The sequence below is a fragment of the Muntiacus reevesi genome, chromosome 19 (genome assembly GCF_963930625.1).
Source record: "Muntiacus reevesi chromosome 19, mMunRee1.1, whole genome shotgun sequence".
Lineage (NCBI taxonomy): Eukaryota > Metazoa > Chordata > Mammalia > Artiodactyla > Cervidae > Muntiacus > Muntiacus reevesi.
In genome coordinates, this window is record NC_089267.1 from 16,994,115 (window position 1) to 17,014,533 (window position 20,419).

Genomic DNA, 20,419 nt, shown 5'->3' on the forward strand with positions numbered 1-20,419 from the left:
GATATTTTACATTTTGTGATCATTCACTGTTAAATACTTCATAGTTTACATCATAATTTCTTTTTGTTCATTATTTATTGAGAAATGTGTTTATGCTGTTATTTTGTCTTATGTCTTCTTTTTGTTTTATAACTGAGATGCTTTGTGATCACTGATTGATTGAAGCTCATCTCTTAAAATGCATTGAAACTTGCTTCATGTAGTGTTAATGGTCAGTTTTCATAAGCAATTCATTCACACTGGAGAAAAATGTTTTTCTTTAATTTTTGCATGTATTAATGTTTCTCATGCAAACATCCTTAACAAAATCTGAGCAAATTAAATTCAATAATGCATTAAAAAGATCACAAGGTATGATCAAGTGGGATTTAATCCAAGGATGCGGGATAGTCCAACATCTGCCAAAATGTGATACACCATATGAACGAAACTCATATGACCATCTCAACAGATGCAGAAAAAGCACTTGACAAAATTCTATTTGTGATTAAGATAAAAAAAAAAAAAAAAACAACTCCCAACAAAGTATGCGTAGAGGGACATTAACTCAACATAATAAATGCCATATATAATGAACCCAGGGCTTCCCAGTTGGCACTAGTGTTAAAGGACCTGCCTGCCAGTGCCGGAGACCTAAGAGACAATGGTTTGATCCCTGGGTTGTGAGGACACCCTGGCGGGGGAATGGCCACCCATTCCAGTATTCTTGCCTGGAAAATGAACCCACAGTTAACAGCATATTCAAGATCAGGAAAAAGACAAGTGTGTTCACTGTTGCCGCTTTTATCCAACATAGTACTGAAAGCACTAGCCAGAGCAATTAGGCAAGAACAAGAAGAGAAAGGCATCCAAATTGGAAAGAAAAAAATAAAACTGTCACTACTTAAAAATGACACTATTAATACATATATAAAATCGCCAAAATTCCATCAAAAACTGTTAGATCTAATAGATTAATTCATTAAATGTGTAGGATGCAAAATGAGTATATAAAAAACAGTGATGTTTCTACACACTGATTTAGAGCTATCAGAAAGATAAATTAAGAAAACAATCCCATTTACAACTTTGCATCAAAAAGAATAAAATACCTATGAACAAATTTAATCAAGCAGATGAAAGACCTGTACACTGAAAACAGTAAGATATTGATGAAAGAAACTGAACAAGACACAAATGAAGACATTCCACACTCATTGATTGGAAGAATTACTATTGTTCAAAAATCCAAGCTACTCAAACTAATCTACACATTCAGTGTAACCCCGATCAAAATTTCACCGGCATTTTTCACAGAAGTAGAATCCTAAAATTTGTACAGAACCAAAAGAGGCTGCAAATAGCCAAAACAATCTTGGTAAAGATTTAATAAAGCTGGGGGTATCATTATCCCCGATTTCAAACTGTTAGAAAGGTACAGTATTCAAAGCATGATGGTATTGGCATAAAAACAGACACAAAGACCAATGCAACAGAATACAGAACCTAGAAATAAACCCATCCATATGTGGTGAAATCATTTATGACAAAGTGGTCAAGAATGTACAGAGAGAAAACAAAAATCTCTTCAACAAAGTGTGTTGGAAAAATTGGACAGTCACATGTGAAAGAATGAAACTGGACCAGTACCTTAAAACATTCACAAACATTAATTCAAAGTGGACTAAAAACTTGAAACCATAAAACTCATAGAAGAAAACAAAGGTGGTAAACTCCTTGACATTGGCCTTGACAAAGGTTTTGTTGGATCTGACTCTGAAAGCAAAGGTAATATAAGTGAATATTTAAAAATAGCACTGCATCAAACTAGAAGTCTTTTGCACAGTGAAGGGATTAACAAAATGAAAAGTCAACCTACTGAAGATGTTTGCAAATCATATGTCTGATTAATATCCAAAATAAATTCTTTAAAATTCACACAACTGAATTGGAAACAAAATAATCCAACTGAAAGATGGGAAGATATCTGAACAGACATCTTCCCAAAGAAGACATATAGATGGTCAACAGATATATGAAAAGATGCTCAACATTACTAATCTTCAGAGAAATGCAAGCAAAACTGTGTGAAATATCACCTCACATGTTAGAATGGCAAGTATCAAAAAGACAAGAAATAGCAAATGTTGGCAAGGTTGGAGAAAAGGGAATTTTGTGCACTGTTGGTGAGAATGTAAATTGGTGCAACCATTATGGTATAGTGTCTTCAAAAAAATTAAGAATGGAACTACCATATGATCCAACAATAACACTCTGGACATTTACCCAAGAGAAAATGAGACAGGAAATTGAAAACATATATGCACCCCAATGTTAATGCAGTAATGCATCAATAGCCAAGATGTGGAAACAACGTAGGTGTCTATCAACAGATGAATAGATAAATAAGAAGGGGCATACACACATGTACACAATGGACTATAATTCATCCATTAAAAAAGAACAGCATCTTGCCATTTGTGACAAATATAGATGGACTGTGAGGGCACCATGCTAAGTGAAATAAGTCAGTGAAAGATAAGTACTGTATGTGCTCAGTCATATCTGACTCTTTGCAGTCCCAGCCTGCCAGGCTCCTGTGTCTACGGAACTTTCCAGGCAAGAATACTGGAGCAGGTTGCCATTAACTACTCAGGGGATCTTTGGGACCTAGAGATTGAACCTGTGTCTCTTGCATTTCTCGCATTAGCAGGAGGATTCTTTACCACTAGCGCCACCTGGGAATTCCCAAATACTGTATGATCTCACTTAAATGTGGAATCTAAAAAAAGAAAGAAAGAAAGAAAGAAAACCAAGCTTATAGATACAGAGAACAGATGGTTGCTGCCAGAGGTGAGGGTTAGGAGGTCAGTGAAATGGGCAAAGAGGGTCAAAGGGTAAAAACTTAGTTATAAAATTGATAAGTCATAGGAGGTAATGTACAGTATGTATTATATATTTGAACTTGCTTAGAGAGCTTCCCTGGTGGCTCAGATGGTAAAGAATCCTCCTGCAATGCTGGAGACCTGAGTTCGATCCCTGGGTTGGGAAGGTCCCCTGGAGGAGGGCATGGCAATCCACTCCAGTGCTCTTGCCTGGAGAATTCCAAGGACAGAGGAGCCTGGAAGGCTGCAGTCCATGGGGTCACAGTCAGACATGACTGAGCATCTAAGTATAGTACAGAGAGTAATCTGAAAAGCTCTCATCAGAAGAAAACCTGTAGCCATGCATAGTAACAGATGTTAATTAGACTTACCATGGTGATTATTTCTCAATATATACAAATACTGAATCATTATGTTTTACCCCTGAAACTAATACAGTGCTGTATGTTAAATATATCTCAATTTTAAAAGAAAAATTTAAGGGAATTCCCTGGCAATCCAGTGGTTAGGACTTGGTGCTTTCATTTCTGTGGGCCCAGGGTTCAATCTCTTATCTGGGAACTAAGATCCCACAGCCACATGGAACAGACCCCAAATTTTTTTTTAATAATAAAAAATTTAAATAAAATAAAGATGTTTACAAGTAAAAAGACTTACTGGTTTCCTGGTACTCTCCAAGCACTTCCCAGTTGGCTCAGTGCTAAAGAATTTGCCTGCCAAGCAGGAGACATGGGTTTGATCCCTGGGTGAGGAAGATCCTCTGGTGAAGGAAATGGCAACCCATTCCAGTATTCTTGCCTGGAAAATTCCATGGACAGAGGAGCCCTGGTGGGCTACAGCCCATGGGGTAGCAAAAGAGTTGGACATGGCTTAGCAACTAAACAAAACCACGATGCTCTCAAAATTTAGGTCAAAGTCTACTTTGCTGAAGAAAAGTACCTTTATCTTCTTTTCTTCATCACTTGAAAAAATGTGCTGTAGATAATAATGCTTCCTGAACTAATATTTTTAATGAATTAATTTGTCATATTCATATTTTATTTTAATAAAGTTGATTTGTGGTACTGAGCATAATTGAGTCAACTGGGGAATCAGTAAGAAGATGCATATTCTTGTTCAATTTAAAAGAAAAAGCAAAATCCATTGAAACTTTCTAAGCTTTAAGAATTATCAGTTACACTTTTAAATGAAATGACACTTATTCAAGAAAAATTTAATTGTGCATCTGCTTTGGGTCAATCATTACATTAGACAAAAAGCAGTCAACAAGATGGGCAAAAGTAGTTCGTTCTCACAGATGCAGGGATTTCCACCATGTTGAGTGCTATATTTCCCTCCAGCTACTATACTATTTCTCTGCTTCCTTTGAAAGCAACTCTTCTCAAAGCAGTTGTTCATACGGTCACTAAAATATCCATTCCCACCCCCTGTTGTACTACTCCAAAGAAGTTTTTACCTGTTACTTCAATAATGTTGGGACCACCAATAACGTCCCCATGGCTAGATGCACTGATCCTCCCCAAATGATCGTAGCTCATTTATTAGCATTTCACACTGATCCTTCCCATCTTCTTAAAACACTCATTTACTCGACTCTGATCACCACCCTCTTTAGATCTCCTGCCTGGCTGGTGTTTGCTAATCTCTGCCCCCCCACCCCCCCCACCCCCAGCAAGTAAGTTTTTCTTTTCTCTCTCTTTTTTTCCTCGACCTTTAACTGTTGAAATTACCCAGAGTTGAGTCATCAAGCTCCATGTCTTTTCACCCTCCAGATGGTTTTAAATACCATCTGCGTGTGTGCGTGCTAAGTCGCTTCAGTCGTGTCTGACTCTTTGTGACCCTGTGGACTGTAGCCTTCAAGACTTCTCCATTCATGGAATTTTCCAGGCAAGAAAGCCATGCCCTCCTCCAGGGGCTCTTCCTGACCCAGGGATCAAACCCGCGTCTCTTATGTCTCCTGCATTGGCAGGCGGTTTCTATACCACCAGCACCACCTGGGAAGCCCCTAAATACCATCTACATGTTGATAATTTCATTTGCATCTCCATCCTGGACATTTTCCTTGAGTTCCAGAATTTTATATACACTTGCCATCTCAAATTCTTCGCTTGGGTGTCCACTAGACATTTCAGCGTGTCCAGAGTTCCTGCTGGACGTGGCCCCGCCCCCTCTGCTATTCTGTGGTCTTCCCAACCCCAGGAAAGCGAAGCTGCATCTTTCCAGATACACAGGCCAGACCCGAGATCATTGTGGACTGCTGGCTTCTCTCACACCCTGTGTTCACTCTTTCACCAAATCCTGCTGGCTTAAGCCTCCCTGGTGTGTCCAGAACTTGACTGCTTATCACTACCTTTCTTGTTCCTACCTGGTCCCAACCACCGTCTTCTCTGATGTGATTCTTCTAGTCCCTTTCTAACCAATCTCCCTGTCCACCCTTTACCTCTTCGGTCAGCATAGCAGAGGGGATCCTTCCTGTGGCTTTAGCATCTTAGAGTAAAGCCAAAGTCTAAATAGCAAGCCTCACCCCGCCAGTCCACGCGCTCTTATAACCATGCTGCTTATAAGCATAGAAAGTAGCATGCGCTTACCATACCTTCTTCTTGTCTGCGCTCCACTCCCATCCCACTAGAATCAACTTCCAAGAATTGAAATCATGCCTGTCTCACTAAGACTTTCAGCTCCCAGCCCTGAACCACACCCCAGGCACAGCCTGTGCATTCTGGCGCCACCTCGTGGCCATTCTGAGACTGTACCTGCATGATCTGGCCAGAACCCACAAACAGCCTCTTCCCCCTCCACCCAGTCCATCGCAGGGGTAAAGGCAAAAACTAAAATGACATCGCTTGTCCAAAAAAGATCTCCCTTTGACTTTAACGCTCTCTGTCCTTCCCTTTGTTCATGCTGCTTCAGCCACCCTGGGCTCACTGATGTTCCTAGAACCCATTAAGAACATTATTGGCTTCTAATCAATACTCTGCAATGGCCTATATGGGAAAAGGAATCTAAAAAAGAGTGGATCCATGTGTATGTGGACTTCCTAGGTGGCTCAGAGGTGAAGAATCTGTCTGCAATGAAGGAGATGTGGTTTCAGAAATACGGGTTCTATCCCTGGGTTAGGAAGATCCCTGGATGAGGAAATGGTAATCAACTCCAGGATTCTTATTGGGAAAATCCCAGCGACAGAGCAGCCTGGTGGGCTACAGTACATGGGGTTGCAAAGAGTCTGGCATGACTGAGCGATTGAGCATGGCCCGACCCATGTATGTGTATAACCCATTCACTTTGCTGGAGACCCGAAACTAACATAACATTGCAAATCAACAATTTTTTAAAAAAGAACATTATTGCCTGAAGGCATTTATACTTGCTGCTTCCTCTGACTGGCCCTCTTTCCCATTATCCTCATAGCCAACCCCTCATTTACCCCTAGATTCTCCTTAAAAAAATCGAATGAGTAAGGACTGCCCTGGTCCTCGACTTCAAGAGCCCTTCTATTATTACTGTGGTTCTTATCTCTCTAATCCTATTTCCTGTTTCCTCATGCTGTTTATAACCATAGGATAATATGCCAAGGAGGAAGAGGGCGTGGGAGGAACTGGGAGATTGGGATGGACGTATATACACTATTGAGGCTATGTGTAAGACAGACCACTCATGAGAACCTACTGTATAGCACAGGGAACGCTATTCAGTGCTCTGTGGTGACATAAATTGGAACGAAATCCAAGAATAGGGGACATCTGTATATGTAGAGCTGGTTCACCTTGCTCCACAGTAGAACTAACACAACACTGTAAAACAACCATACTCTAATAAAAAAATAATTTTAAAAATAGTAAGCAAATGTAATAATAATAAGTAAATAATAATGTAAACAATAATAAGCAATACTTTGGCCACCTGATGCAAAGAACTGACTCATTGGAAAAGACCTTGATACTAGGAGGGATTGGGGGCAGGAGGAGAAGGGGATGACAGAGGATGAGATGGTTGGATGGCATCACCAACTCAATGGACTTGAGTTTGAGTACACTCCGGGAGTTGGTGATGGACAGGGAGGCCTGGCGTGCTGCAGTCCACAGGGTCACAAAGAGTCGGACACGACTGATCAACTAAACTAAACTGAACTGAACTTAAGCAAATGTGGATTATTTTTGTAAAAAGAAAAGATGCTATGAAAGAATGGAACAGAGGCTGAGGGAACACAATTTCTTGAGCAATCTGAAATCCAAATGTCAAGAACACAATTAGGAGTTTTTCAGGCAAAGGGAAGAAGAGGGAGGGAAGAATTTAACCATAAAGAGAACATTGCCAAGACACTAAATTTATTTGTTTGCTCAACAAATATTTATTAAACAACTGCAACGTACCAGGATGTGATCTGGGCATTTGGGATGTAAGGAGTAAAGGAGAAAGGCCATATACAAATAAATATTTGGCAATTGGTCGTTTAATAAAAGTTCCTTAAGAATAATTTGGGATAGAGAATACAGAATGATGGGAATGGGAAGGGAAGTCCAGATATGGTGGGTTACACTTCTGAGGAGGTGCAATTTACGTAGAGACTAAAGTTCTGTCCTTGACGAAGTTCAAGATTAGTTATTATCTGGAAAAAGGGGGGGGGGATGCTCTTATTTATGATATTTTTACTTGTTGCTACTTTATTGCTTGATCAGTCACTGAAAGACTTGCATTAAAAACCTTTTTCCTTTGGTGGATTTATAAGATCCCCATAGGAGATCTGCCAATTTTTGATTCCTGTATTTTGAGGCTGGGTTAGGTACATCTACATTTATGAATGGCTTATATTGTTGGCTTATATTCTTGCTGAATTGAATCTTTTCTCCTTAAAAATAATTTTTAAAGTAAAGCATACTTTGCCTGATACAAATCTAAATACATTTATTTTCGGTAACATTTCCCAGGTACATTTGTTCTACAGTTGTACATTCTGCCTTTCTCTGTTCTTACATTTTACATGCTTTATATTTATCTTTATGAAATAGCATACAACTGGATTTCAAAGTATCCAACCTGAGATTTTTAATAGGTGGAGATATTTAATCCACTTGCAGTTATTACAATTATTATATATTTGAAATTGTCTTTTTCACATTTTTTCTATTTATGCTCCATTTACTGTTTAGTTAGTTAATTTTGGATTATTTAATTCTTTTGCCACAGCCCTATTTACTGTTATAATGGAAATGCTACATGCTACTTCTTTTCTTTCATTAATTTCTTAACTTTTGATACATAGATATTTCACAAAAAGTCCAAAGTTAATAATGAAAATCTCAGCTTTCTTCTTAGCAACACAAAAGTTTCAATTTCAAATTTACCTTCTTATTCAACCAATTTTGTTCTTTAGCTTTTTATCTCTGAAAATGTAGAACATTCTGTACAAAGAGTTTTATACAAATATATTTATTTAAATATAACCACATTTGTAAATTTTTTGTTCACCACTATTAGTACTCAATAATATCTTTAGTTCTCTAAAATAAATTTTCAAGTAAGTTTTGTTAGCCTGCCTCTCTTTGATTGTTTTTTTTTTTTTTTTCAATTATTTTTATTAGTTGGAGGCTAATTACTTCGCAATATTGCAGTGGGTTTTGTCATACATTGACATGAATCAGCCATGGATTTACATGTATTCCCCATCCAGATCCCCCCTCCCACCTCCCCCCAACCTGATTCCCCTGGGTCCTCCCAGTGCACCAGGCCCGAGCACTTGTCTCATGCATCCCACCTGGGCTGGTGATCTGTTTCACTATAGATAATATACATGCTGTTCTCTCGAAAAATCCCACCCTCGCCTTCTCCCACAGAGTCCAAAAGTCTGTTCTGTACATCTATGTCTCTTTTTCTGTTTTGCATATAGGGTTATCATTACCATCTTTCTAAGTTCCATATATATGTGTTAGTATGCTATAATGATCTTTATCTTTCTGGCTTACTTCACTCTGTATAATGGGCTCCAGTTTCATCCATCTCATTAGAACTGATTCAAATGAATTCTTTTTAATGGCTGAGTAATATTCCATGGTGTAAATGCACCACAGCTTCCTTATCCATTCGTCTGCTGATGGGCATCTAGGTTGCTTCCATGTCCTGGCTATTATAAACAGTGCTGCGATGAACATTGGGGTGCACGTGTCTCTTTCAGATCTGGTTTCCTCGGTGTGTATGCCCAGGAGTGGAATTGCTGGGTCATATGGCAGTTCTATTTCCAGTTTTTTAAGAAATCTCCACACTGTTTTCCATAGTGGCTGTACTAGTTTGCATTCCCACCAACAGTGTAAGAGGGTTCCCTTTTCTCCACACCCTCTCCAGCATTTATTGCTTGTAGACTTTTGGATAGCAGCCATCCTGACTGGCGTGTAATGGTACCTCATTGTGGTTTTGATTTGCATTTCTCTAATAATGAGTGATGTTGAGCATCTTTTCATGTGATTGTATTTTAAATTTCTCCTTTGTTTAAATATTTTAATCACAGTCATTTCATGTTTTAAATCTGATAATTTCTAATTATTTAAACATTGTTTTTCCAGTCCTGCTGTTTGTTATTTCTCATTCTTGCTTATGGTGAGTTATTTTCACATCTGTTTCATGATTTGAAATATAAAACTCAGATTTTCATGGCTTTAATGTGTGAGAACCAGGAAAGGCCAGAGTTGGTTTCTCCCAAAGAGGTAGATTTCACCAGACTTATCAGGGTTTTAGCAAAGTAGGAGCACTCTGAATAATTTCTCACAGTGAGATTTTGTGTGTCACGCAAGGAGACAAAGTTTTGTCTTGGCGACATGAGTGCAAACCTGTGACTATGCTTTTCTCCACTTAGACCAAGTCCAGTCTGGACAAGTTCTGTTATTATGTCCCTTTGTTATTTGCTGGATATTTTTCTCAATTTCACTAAGTCATAGACTTTAGCTATAAGCAACATAAAGTAAGGGTTGCCATCCCCTCACTTGCTTGGGTCCAATATTTTTTTTATGTTTTCTTCAAAGACTTTAAAACCCAAAGATCTAAGGCCCTGCTATCACCAAATATCCTCAAGGTTACCCTGCATTAGCTTGTGATTTTGAAACTATTTTGTAGCTGTCCAGTCTTATTCAAGCCCCAGTTGACTCAGGGGTAACAAATCTGCCTGCAGTGCAGCAGATGTGAACTCCATCCCTGGGTTGGGAAGATCCCCTGGAGAAGGAAATGGCAATCTGCTCCAGTATTCTTGCCTGAGAAATTTCATGGACAGAGAAGCCTGGAGGGCTACAGTCCATGGGATCGTAAAAGAGTCAGACATGACTTAGAGACTCAAGTTCAGTTCAGTTCAGTCGCTCAGTCGTGCCCGACTCTTTGCGACCCCATGAATCACAGCACGCCAGGTCTCCCTGTCCATCACAAACTCCTGGAGTTTACTCAAACCCATGTCCATCGAGTCAGTGATGCCATCCAGCCATCTCATCCTCTGTCGTCCCCTCCTCCTCCTGCCCCCAATCCCTCCCAGCATCAGGGTCTTTTCCAATGAGTCAACTCTTCGCATGAGGTGGCCAAAGTATTGGAGTTTCAGCTTCAGCATCAGTCCTTCCAATGAACACCCAGGACTGATCTCCTTTAGGATGGACTGGTTGGATCTCCTTGCAGTCCAAGGGACTCTCGAGAGTCTTTTCCAACACCATAGTTCAAAAGCATCAATTTTTTGGCGTTCAGCTTTCTTCACAGTCCAACTCTCACATCGTACATGACCACTGGAAAAACCATAGCTTTGACTTAGAGACTAAGCAATAACAAAACAACAACAATCTTATTCACTCTCTGAGGCTTTCTTTTTTTCTTTCAGAAACAGATTTGTATTTTAAATGTTGCATGCTGTTGCTTTTTTCTTTTTAGCATGTTGGGTGTTTTGTAACAGGAATATTTTTAGGTTGAATTGCTGAAAGCACAAATTTGCAACCCTGTGTAAATATAACACAAAAATAGAGATTAAAGATAAATAGAATGACATCGCAGAAATCTGTTCCTTCTCAGTGTAAAATGGAGGAAAGATTAGCCTCCTGTGCTTGACTCACGTACACTGCTCTTCCCTTTCATTTCTTGGCATGAGAATAAGAAGCAGAATAATTGTATCATTCAATCGTTTTGTAACATAATTTATATATTGCATGTTTGTCAAGCAATAGAACCAGGTCACAAATATTATGAATGTCAATATATTTGATATTAAAATTAAGTAAAAGAAGCTAAGGAAAATTAACAATAGTTTTACTTCTGTTTTGAATTCAGAAAGTCTAGTCTCCAAAAAAAAATCAGCAGAATGACTCCACAGGGATTCCCTCCTCAGTGCAAAATTCATAAACGTTAAAACAACTTTGCTCTCTGTTATTTTCAATTAAGATATTTCAATACTTTGCCAAGATAAAAGATGACAAGGGTGTTTCTCTTGTTTACAGGGATAAAGAAAACAACTCCATTATCAATTTTCTCCTCAAGAGGAAGTGTTTCCATCAAGCAAGCTATGTTACCTTCAATCACAGTGACAGGACGAACGCTATTGATGGTTAGCGGTTGACAGAACAAGTCTCAGAGATATGACAGGGATTTGCTACTCTAAATGACTTTCAATGCACACTTCAGTGTAAGGTCATTTCTCTTCCTTAGCAGGTGTGGATTCTGATTTCATTCCCTGTTAAAACTAAGCAGAAATCATCCAAAATACCTTGACACTCTTCTGGTTGCATTCATGACAACAACAACAAAAATTAGAAGAGTTTTTTTCTTGTTTACATAGTTATATATATATATATACATATATATATACACACACACACACACACACACACACATATAATATAAATTATGGGCTTCCCTGGTGGCAGAGATGGTAAAAGAATTCACCTTCAATGCAGGAGATCCCAGTTCAATCCCCGGGTCAGGAAGATCCCCTGGAGAAGGGAATGGCAACCCACTAGTGTTCTTGCCTGGAGAATTCTAAGGACAGAGGAGTCTGGCAGACTACAGTCCATGGGATTGGAAGGAGTCAGATATGACTGAGTGACTAACAGTTTCACATACTTCATACACACACACACACACACACACACACACACATATACACACACACATGCATAATAAAACAGTGTTTTCTGAGTTTTTATTTCTTTGTTTGCATAGTAAAATGTATATACATATATAATCAAATACAGTGTTTTCTGTTTTTGCCAGTGTAAGGTAAAGAGAAGTGAAATCTGAACCATCTTAACATCTGTTGTAGAGATCAATGTGAAATAACACGGAGAAATGGAAATGTTGAATTGAATATGCTCTAACCTCATGTTCCTCAATTATAAAATTATTTTCAAAACTTAAAATACCTCACCGGTAGAACTGTGGTGAGTTAATTAGACAAAGCTCCTGGAGTGTAGGTTCCTATCAATTATCTTTCTTTAAAAGGTGCGTATGGAGGGGAAAATATAAACACACATAGACACTCGCACAGATACGTGTGTGTATTTATGTGTGTAGATCTATGTATACTTATATTTATGTGTATATGTGTGTGGATGTGTGGATGTCCTCTCAGGAGACGTTTCACAAAGAAGTGTTCAGTGAGTCATGATAGAGTTAGTGAACAAAAAATTGGAATTACTATGAACAAATTATCCTTTGAGGAAGGGATGCTCAGTCCGTTGCGAGGGACAAGACGGTCACCATGGTTGGAGAGAAATGACTTCAGTTCTGACGAAAAAGAGAAAATATATTGGTGACGGTCAGCATGGGGAAGAAGCTGGACTCCAAAAGGAGGATTTGGGGTAAAGCAGGAAAGAAGAGACACAGGCAGTATTTAGTGTGTGTGTGTGTGTGCTCAGTCACTGAATCACATCCAGCTCTTTGTGATCTCATGGACGTGGTGCACCAGGCTCCTCTGACCGTGGAATTTTCCAGGCAAGAATACTACCTGGAGCATAATGAAGCCTACACAAACCATACTGAGATGACGTTTTGTGGCTGAGGAGTACTTGAAGGTATTTCAGCTTCTGTGATCATTGAAGTCAACCCAATCCAGGTATATAACGACCGATGTCTGAAGAGAGTTTGAACTGGAGCCTTTATAAAACAGCAAAAGCATGTATTAAAGAGTCTATTCAATAAGAACTATACACTGTTCATTACTGATATGATGATCTAAGCATAATTCTATAGAATGAACGGCAAAACCTATCAGTGAGGTTTTGATCTATGCATCCCATCTCTCCTCTCCAAGAACATATGAAGATACCTTCTTGTGTCTCAAGTTCAGATGCACACAGGGGCCAAACAGATCTCATAAGCATATAAATGGGGCAAGTATAAGACAGCTGAAAATGATATAATCAACTAGGAGTGTTAGCATCACACAGAAACATTCACTTTCAAGTTTTATGAAATCTGTGCTGGTCAAACTGCACATCTCTGAGTCGCGGACCGTCAGTTGTTAGCCTGGTTTATTCAAACAGAGCTAGATTATCCTGTTCAACTGACCTTCTTACATCCCACCCTTTTCTTCCTATAGGCTACCTTCCTGTGACAGGGTCACCCCTTTTATCGAAGGCATGTAACTAATTTGAAAGTACTTTGCTTCTGTTTGCAGCTACCAGAAGTTTATAATTTGGTAGACTTTTTCTCCAGTATCTGCAGTTTTTTATTGTGTGTTCAGTTACTCAGCCTTGTTCTCCTCTTTGCAACCCCACGGACTGTAGCTCACCAGGCTCTTCTATCCATGGAATCCTCCAGGCAAGAATACTGGAGCGGGTTGCCATTTCCTACTCCAGGAGATTTTCCTGATCCAGGCGGGTTTTTTGTTAACTGTGAACAATTTCTATTTTTTTATTCAGCTTTCTGTTTTTTTTTTTTTTTCTGGAAACACTTTGTTATCTGTCTCTATGTTTCCTTATGACTTCAGAACCAGCAGCTCCAGAGCAACTCTGTTTAAAAGAGAAACAAGGACTTTCCAAGTGGTCTAGTGGTTAAGAACCTGCCTGCCAATGCAGGGGACATGGATATGATCCCTGCTCCAGGAGGCCTCCGCATGCCACAGAACAATAATGCCCATGAGCTGCAACTACTAAAGTCCTAGAGCCAGTACTCTGCAATGAGAGAAGACACTGCAATGAGAAGCCCAAGGGCCACAACTAGAAAGTAGCCCCGCTCACTATCACTAGAGAGAAGCGCACAAGCAATGATGAAATACAGCCATAAATAAACAACTTTCCTAATTTGATCACAACTCCATCCCAAACCAGCACCTTCGCCCATACCCCTTGCACAAAACTGTTCATCATGCAGTGCTTTTCTTTGTTTTAGTGCTATCAGCCATTCTTGTTGACCATAGTGGTTAGATAGCTTCCAAGAGAAGAAACTAGATCTGCCATATTTTTATAAAAATGTGGTCCTCTTAAGCAAGCAGAGCAGTCTCCAACCAAATCAAACAACAGGGCGTCCAAGCTCCCCTTGCTAATATCGAGACTCCTACATGAAAGCTAAATATTTTCCCAGACAGATGAGAAAGAGATAACTTTACTTGACCACGGAAGACCTAGACATGAAAGTGTGGCAGGGTTTGTAAAGAGACTGGAAAATATTGCTGTGGGGTATTGTAGGATTTTTAAAATGAACTTTTTGGCTCCGAGTAGCCGGTGTTTATGGATTTTGTTTTTATTTTACTAAAACTTCTTATCTTTCAGAAATTTCCGGTCACAGGGATACCAGTAGGTGACATTTCTGTCAGCCTCTGAATGGGGCACAGAACAACATGTAAGACCTCCACAAAGGAATCAGGGCTGTCTCTCTGTGCTGTGAAGATTTCTACACTTGATCTTAGCCAAAAGGCCGAGAAGCGATGTGCCATGAACATTTTTAACACCAGTCAGTCCACAGGGTATGTTTAGGGAGTTATTTCACTCAGCTAAAATAGTTCCTTTTACTAATACAATAAGCAAAACAACTCAAGTAATTCTCTCATAAACTGACACCAATTTACATGTGGCCCACTCCAGTGTTATTGCCTGGAGAATTCCATGGACAGAATAGCCTGGTGGGCTCAGAACCCATGGGATCACAAAGAGTCAGACACAACTGAATGCCTAACACATTGGGCTTCCCTAGTGGTTCAGACGGTAAAAGAATCTGCCTGCAATGCAGAAAACTTGGGTTCGATTCCTGGGTCAGGAAGATCCCTTGGAGTAATGAATGGCAACCCACTCTAGTATTCTTGCCTGGAGAATTCCATAGACAAAAAAGTCTGGCAGGCTACAGTCCATGTGGTCAGAAAGAGACAGCAACTAACGACTGAGCAACTAACAGAATTAGTGTACAGATAGAAGAAATAGTCACCCTGGAGACCAAAAGAACTTAAACATATCTTGTCTAGATGCCATTTAGAGTTTCCCTTGGTGAACTAACATACAGAGAGCAAGTAAGAGTCAAGACTAACATTTCAAGTACAATCTGACTAATTCATCTTTTTTAGTGTGTCCATATTTTTAGTTATTTAAAGATAAACAAGGGAGCAGCCGCGAGCGTGAGGAGGGAGGGGAGCGCGGCTCCAGGCAGAGCACCGGGTTCAACACCGGGATTGGTCGCAAGTAGGAAGCTTTCGCCACTATTCTGGGACCCTGGGTCTGTGCCGGCGCCGCACCCGAAGCTGAGGCGGGAGCCGCGGTCAGGTGCTCAGGTGATGTGCAATTGAACTTGAGATGAATAACATATTTGGGGGAATCATTGACATATAGTAACTCCACAGCATGTGGCCCCAAGATCTACACTAAAAGCCAACCTACAAGAACCCATCCCTGCATCCACCCAACCACCCATCTACTCTACAACTATTTGTTGCCAGGGAATTTAGAGATGAAGATACAGAATCCTTGTCTTTAAGGAGCTCACAATCAAAATTATTGCGTTGGATATATCAGCATTTTCAGTTGAATTTTAAAAGTGTTCAGGAGGAGGAGCCAAGATGGCGGAGGAGTAGGACGGGGAGACCACTTTCTCTCCTACGAATTCATCAAAAGAATAACTGAACGCAGAGCAAACGTCACAAAACAACTTCTGATCGCTAGCTGCGGTCATCAGGCACCCAGAAAAGCAGCCCATTGTCTTCGAAAGGAGGTAGGACAAAATATAAAAGATAAAAAGTGAGACAAAAGAGCTAAGGACGGAGATCCGTCCTGGGAAGGGAGTCTTAATAAGTGACGTTTCCAGACAGCGGGAAACCCTCGCACTGGCGGGCCGGGGGGAAGTGTTTGAATCTCAGAGGCCAACCTGACTGGGAGAGAAACAATAAATAAAACCCACAGATTACGAGCCTAAAAGCAACTCCCAGCAGAAAAGTACCCCAGACGCCCAAATCTGCCACCAGCAAGTGGGGGCGGAACGGAGAGGAGCGGGCGGCATTTCTTGGGGCAGGGTCCGGGCCTGAGAGCCCTGTGGACAATCGGAGGGAGCTTTTGTGAGTTCCCAGCTTGAACTGTGGGAGAGCAAAAGAGAGAAAATTAACCGGCCAGAACACGCTGCCTGCGGTTCGCAGAGCAAAGGGACCGAGATTCTGGATGGTCGACATACGCTGGGAGGGTCGCGGCGAGACACAGGGTGCAGGCACCCGACCGGCGTGGGCGGGGACTGGGGCTAGGGACGCGGCGGGCAGAAGGCGCACGGCGGGCAGAAGGCGCACGCACCGGACTGGCGCCAGCGGAATCTGAGACTGGGACCGCGGAAGGGAGTGGGCGCACGCACCGGGGAGAGTGTGTCCGCCAAGCCCCTGGCTGCCTGGACCGCTCTGACGGGGAAGGCACAAAGAGCAGGCGCAGCTTTTTGTTCCGAGCTTTTGTGGAACACCAGAGGGCTGGAACCGCGCGCAGCGCGGGGCACACTCCATATAGAGCAGCTGGGAGCCTGAGCAGCACCAGCCCCTTCCCGCAGCGCGACGGAACTAGCTACCTGAATAAGAGTCCACCTCCACCCGCCTGTGTCAGGGCGGAAATGAGGCCCTGAAGAGACCGGCAAACAAAAGCCAAACAAACAAAGGGAACCGCTTCAGAAGGGACCGGTGCAACAGATTAAAATCCCTGTAGAAAACACCGACTACACCGGAAGGGGCCTGTAGATATCGAGAAGTGTAAGCTGGAATGAGGAGCTATCTGAAACTGAGCCAAACCCACACTGACCACGACAGCTCCAGAGAAATTCCTAGATATATTTTTACTTTTTTTTTTAAGTAAGAGAAAAATTTATTTTATTTTTTTTCTTTTTTCTTTTTTCTCTTTTATTTTCCTTTAAAATTTCCTATTACTCCCCCATTACTCCTTAACTTTCATTTTCATAAATTTTTACAATTTTTTTTAATTAGGGAAAATTTTTTTTCTCTTTTTTTCCTCTTCTTTTTTTTTTTCCTTCTTCTCTTCTATTTTCTATTTTTCTTTTTCTCTTATTCCTTTTAAAGTCCTCTAGTACTCCTCTACTACTCCTTAATTTTCATTTTCAATACACTATAACCTTACCAAAAAAAAAGGAAAAAAAAAGAAGAGAAGCCCTATTTTTAAACCGAACCTCATATATATTTCTAAAACTTTTTTTTGGGTGTTTTGGTTTTTGTTTTTAATATAGTATTTTTAAGAGTCTAACCTCTACTCTAGATTTTTAATTTTTGTTTTTCAGTAAATGATATAAACTGTGAACATTTAAGAATCCAATATTCACTTCCCATTTTTATTCAGGAATGTGTTGATTATTCTCTCCCAATCTTGACTCTCTGTATTCTACCTCAGAACACCTCTATTTCCTCCTTTCCCCTTCTCTTCCCAATCCAATTCTGTGAATCTTTGTGGGTGTCTGGGCTACGGAGAACACTCTAGGAACAGACAACTGCATAGATCTGTCTCTCTCCTCTTGAGTCCCCCTTTTTCTCCTCCTGCTCATCTCTATCTCCCTCCTCCCTCTCCTCTTCTTCATGTAACTCTGTGAACCTCTCTGGGAGTCCCTAACGGGGGAGAATCTTTTCGCCACTAACCTAGAAGTTTTATTGACTGTGCTGTATAGTTGGAGAAGTCCTGAGAATACAGGAAGAGTAAAACTGAAATCCAGAGGCAGGAGACTTAAGCCCAAAACCTGAGAACACCAGAAAACTCCTGACTACATGGATCTTTAAGTAATAAGAGACCGTCCAAAAGCCTCCATACCCACACTGAAACCAACCACCACCCAAAAGCCAATAAGTTTTAGAGCAAGACATACCACGCAAATTCCCCAGCAATGCAGGAACATAGCCCTGAACGTCAACATCCAGACTGCCCAAAGTCACACCTAACACATAGACCCATCTCAAAACTCATTACTGGGCACTCCATTGCTCTCCAAAGAGAAGAAATCAACACAAGCTCCAGAACACCAACACAAGCTTCCCTAACCAGGAAACCTTGACAAGCCAATCATCTAACCCCACCCACTGGGTAAAAACTCCACAATAAAAAGGAACCACAGACCTCCAGAATACAGAAAGCCCATTCCAGACACAGCAATCTAAACAAGATGAAAAGGCAGAGAAATACCCAACAGATAAAGGAACATGACAAGTGCCCACCAAGTCAAACAAAAGAGGAGGAGATAGGGAATCTACCTGAAAAAGAATTTAGAATAATGATAATAAAAATAATCCAAAATCTTGAAAACAAAATGGAGTTACAGATAAATAGCCTGGAGACAAAGATTGAAAAGATGCAAGAAATGTTTAATGAAGACCTAGAAGAAATAAAAAAGAGTCAATTAAAAATGAATAATGCAATGAGTGAGATCAAAAACACTTTGGAGGGAACCAAGAGTAGAATAACGGAGACAGAAGATAGGATAAGTGAGGTAGAAGATAGAATGGTGGAAATAAATGAAGCAGAGAGGAAAAAAGAAAAAAGGATCAAAAGAAATGAGGACAACCTCAGGGACCTCTGGGACAATGTGAAACGCCCCAACATTCGAATCACAGGAGTCCCAGAAGAAGAAGACAAAAAGAAAGGCCATGAGAAAATACTCGAGGAGATAATAGCTGAAAGCTTCCCTAAAATGGGGAAGGAAATAGCCACCCAAGTCCAAGAAACCCAGAGAGTCCCAAACAGGATAAACCCAAGGCGAAACACCCCAAGACACATATTAATCAAATTAACAAAGATCAAACACAAAGAACAAATACTAAAAGCAGCAAGGGAGAAACAACAAATAACACACAAAGGGATTCCCATAAGGATAACAGCTGATCTATCAATAGAAACCCTCCAGGCCAGAAGGGAATGGCAGGATATACTTAAAGTAATGAAAGAGAATAACCTACAACCTAGATTACTGTACCCAGCAAGGATCTCATTCAGAGATGAAGGAGAATTCAAAAGCTTTACAGACAAGCAAAAGCTGAGAGAATTCAGCACCACCAAACCAGCTCTTCAACAAATGCTAAAGGATCTTCTCTAGGCAGGAAATGCAGAAAGATTGTATAAACGCGAACCCAAAACAACAAAGTAAATGGCAACAGGACCACACCTATCAATAATTACCTTAAATGTAAATGGGTTGAATGCCCCAACCAAAAGACAAAGATTGGCTGAATGGATACAAACACAAGACCCCTATATATGCTGTCTACAAGATACCCATCTCAAAACAAGAGACACATACAGACTAAAAGTGAAGGGCTGGAAAAAAATATTTCATGAAAATGGAGACCAAAATAAAGCAGGAGTCGCAATACTCATATCAGATAAAATAGGCTTTCAAATAAAGGATGTGAAAAGAGACAAAGAAGGACACTACATAATGATCAAAGGATCAATCCAAGAAGAAGATATAACAATTATAAATATATATGCACCCAACATAGAAGCACCGCAATATGTATGGCAAATGCTAACGAGTATGAAAGAGGAAATTAATAGTAACACAATAATAGTGGGAGACTTTAATACCCCACTCACAACTATGGATAGATCAACTAAACAGAAAATCAACAAGGAAACACAAACCTTAAATGATACAATGGACCAGCTAGACCTAATTGATATCTATAGGACATTTCACCCCAAAACAATCAATTTCACCTTTTTCTCAAGTGCACACGGAACCTTCTCCAGAATAGATCACATCCTGGGCCATAAATCTGGCCTTGGAAAATTCAAAAAAATTGAAATCATTCCAGTCATCTTTTCTGACCACAGTGCAGTAAGATTAGATCTCAATTACAGGAAAAAAATTGTTAAAAATACAAACATATGGAGGCTAAATAACACACTTCTGAATAACCAACAAATCATAGAAGAAATCAAAAAAGAAATCAAAATATGTATAGAAATGAATGAAAATGAAAACACAACAACCCAAAACCTATGGGACACTGTAAAAGCAGTGCTAAGGGGAAGGTTCATAGCATTACAGGCTTACATCAAGAAACAAGAAAAAAGCCAAATAAATAACCTAACTCTACACCTAAAGCAATTAGAGAAGGAAGAAATGAAGAACCCCAGGGTTACCAGAAGAAAAGAAAT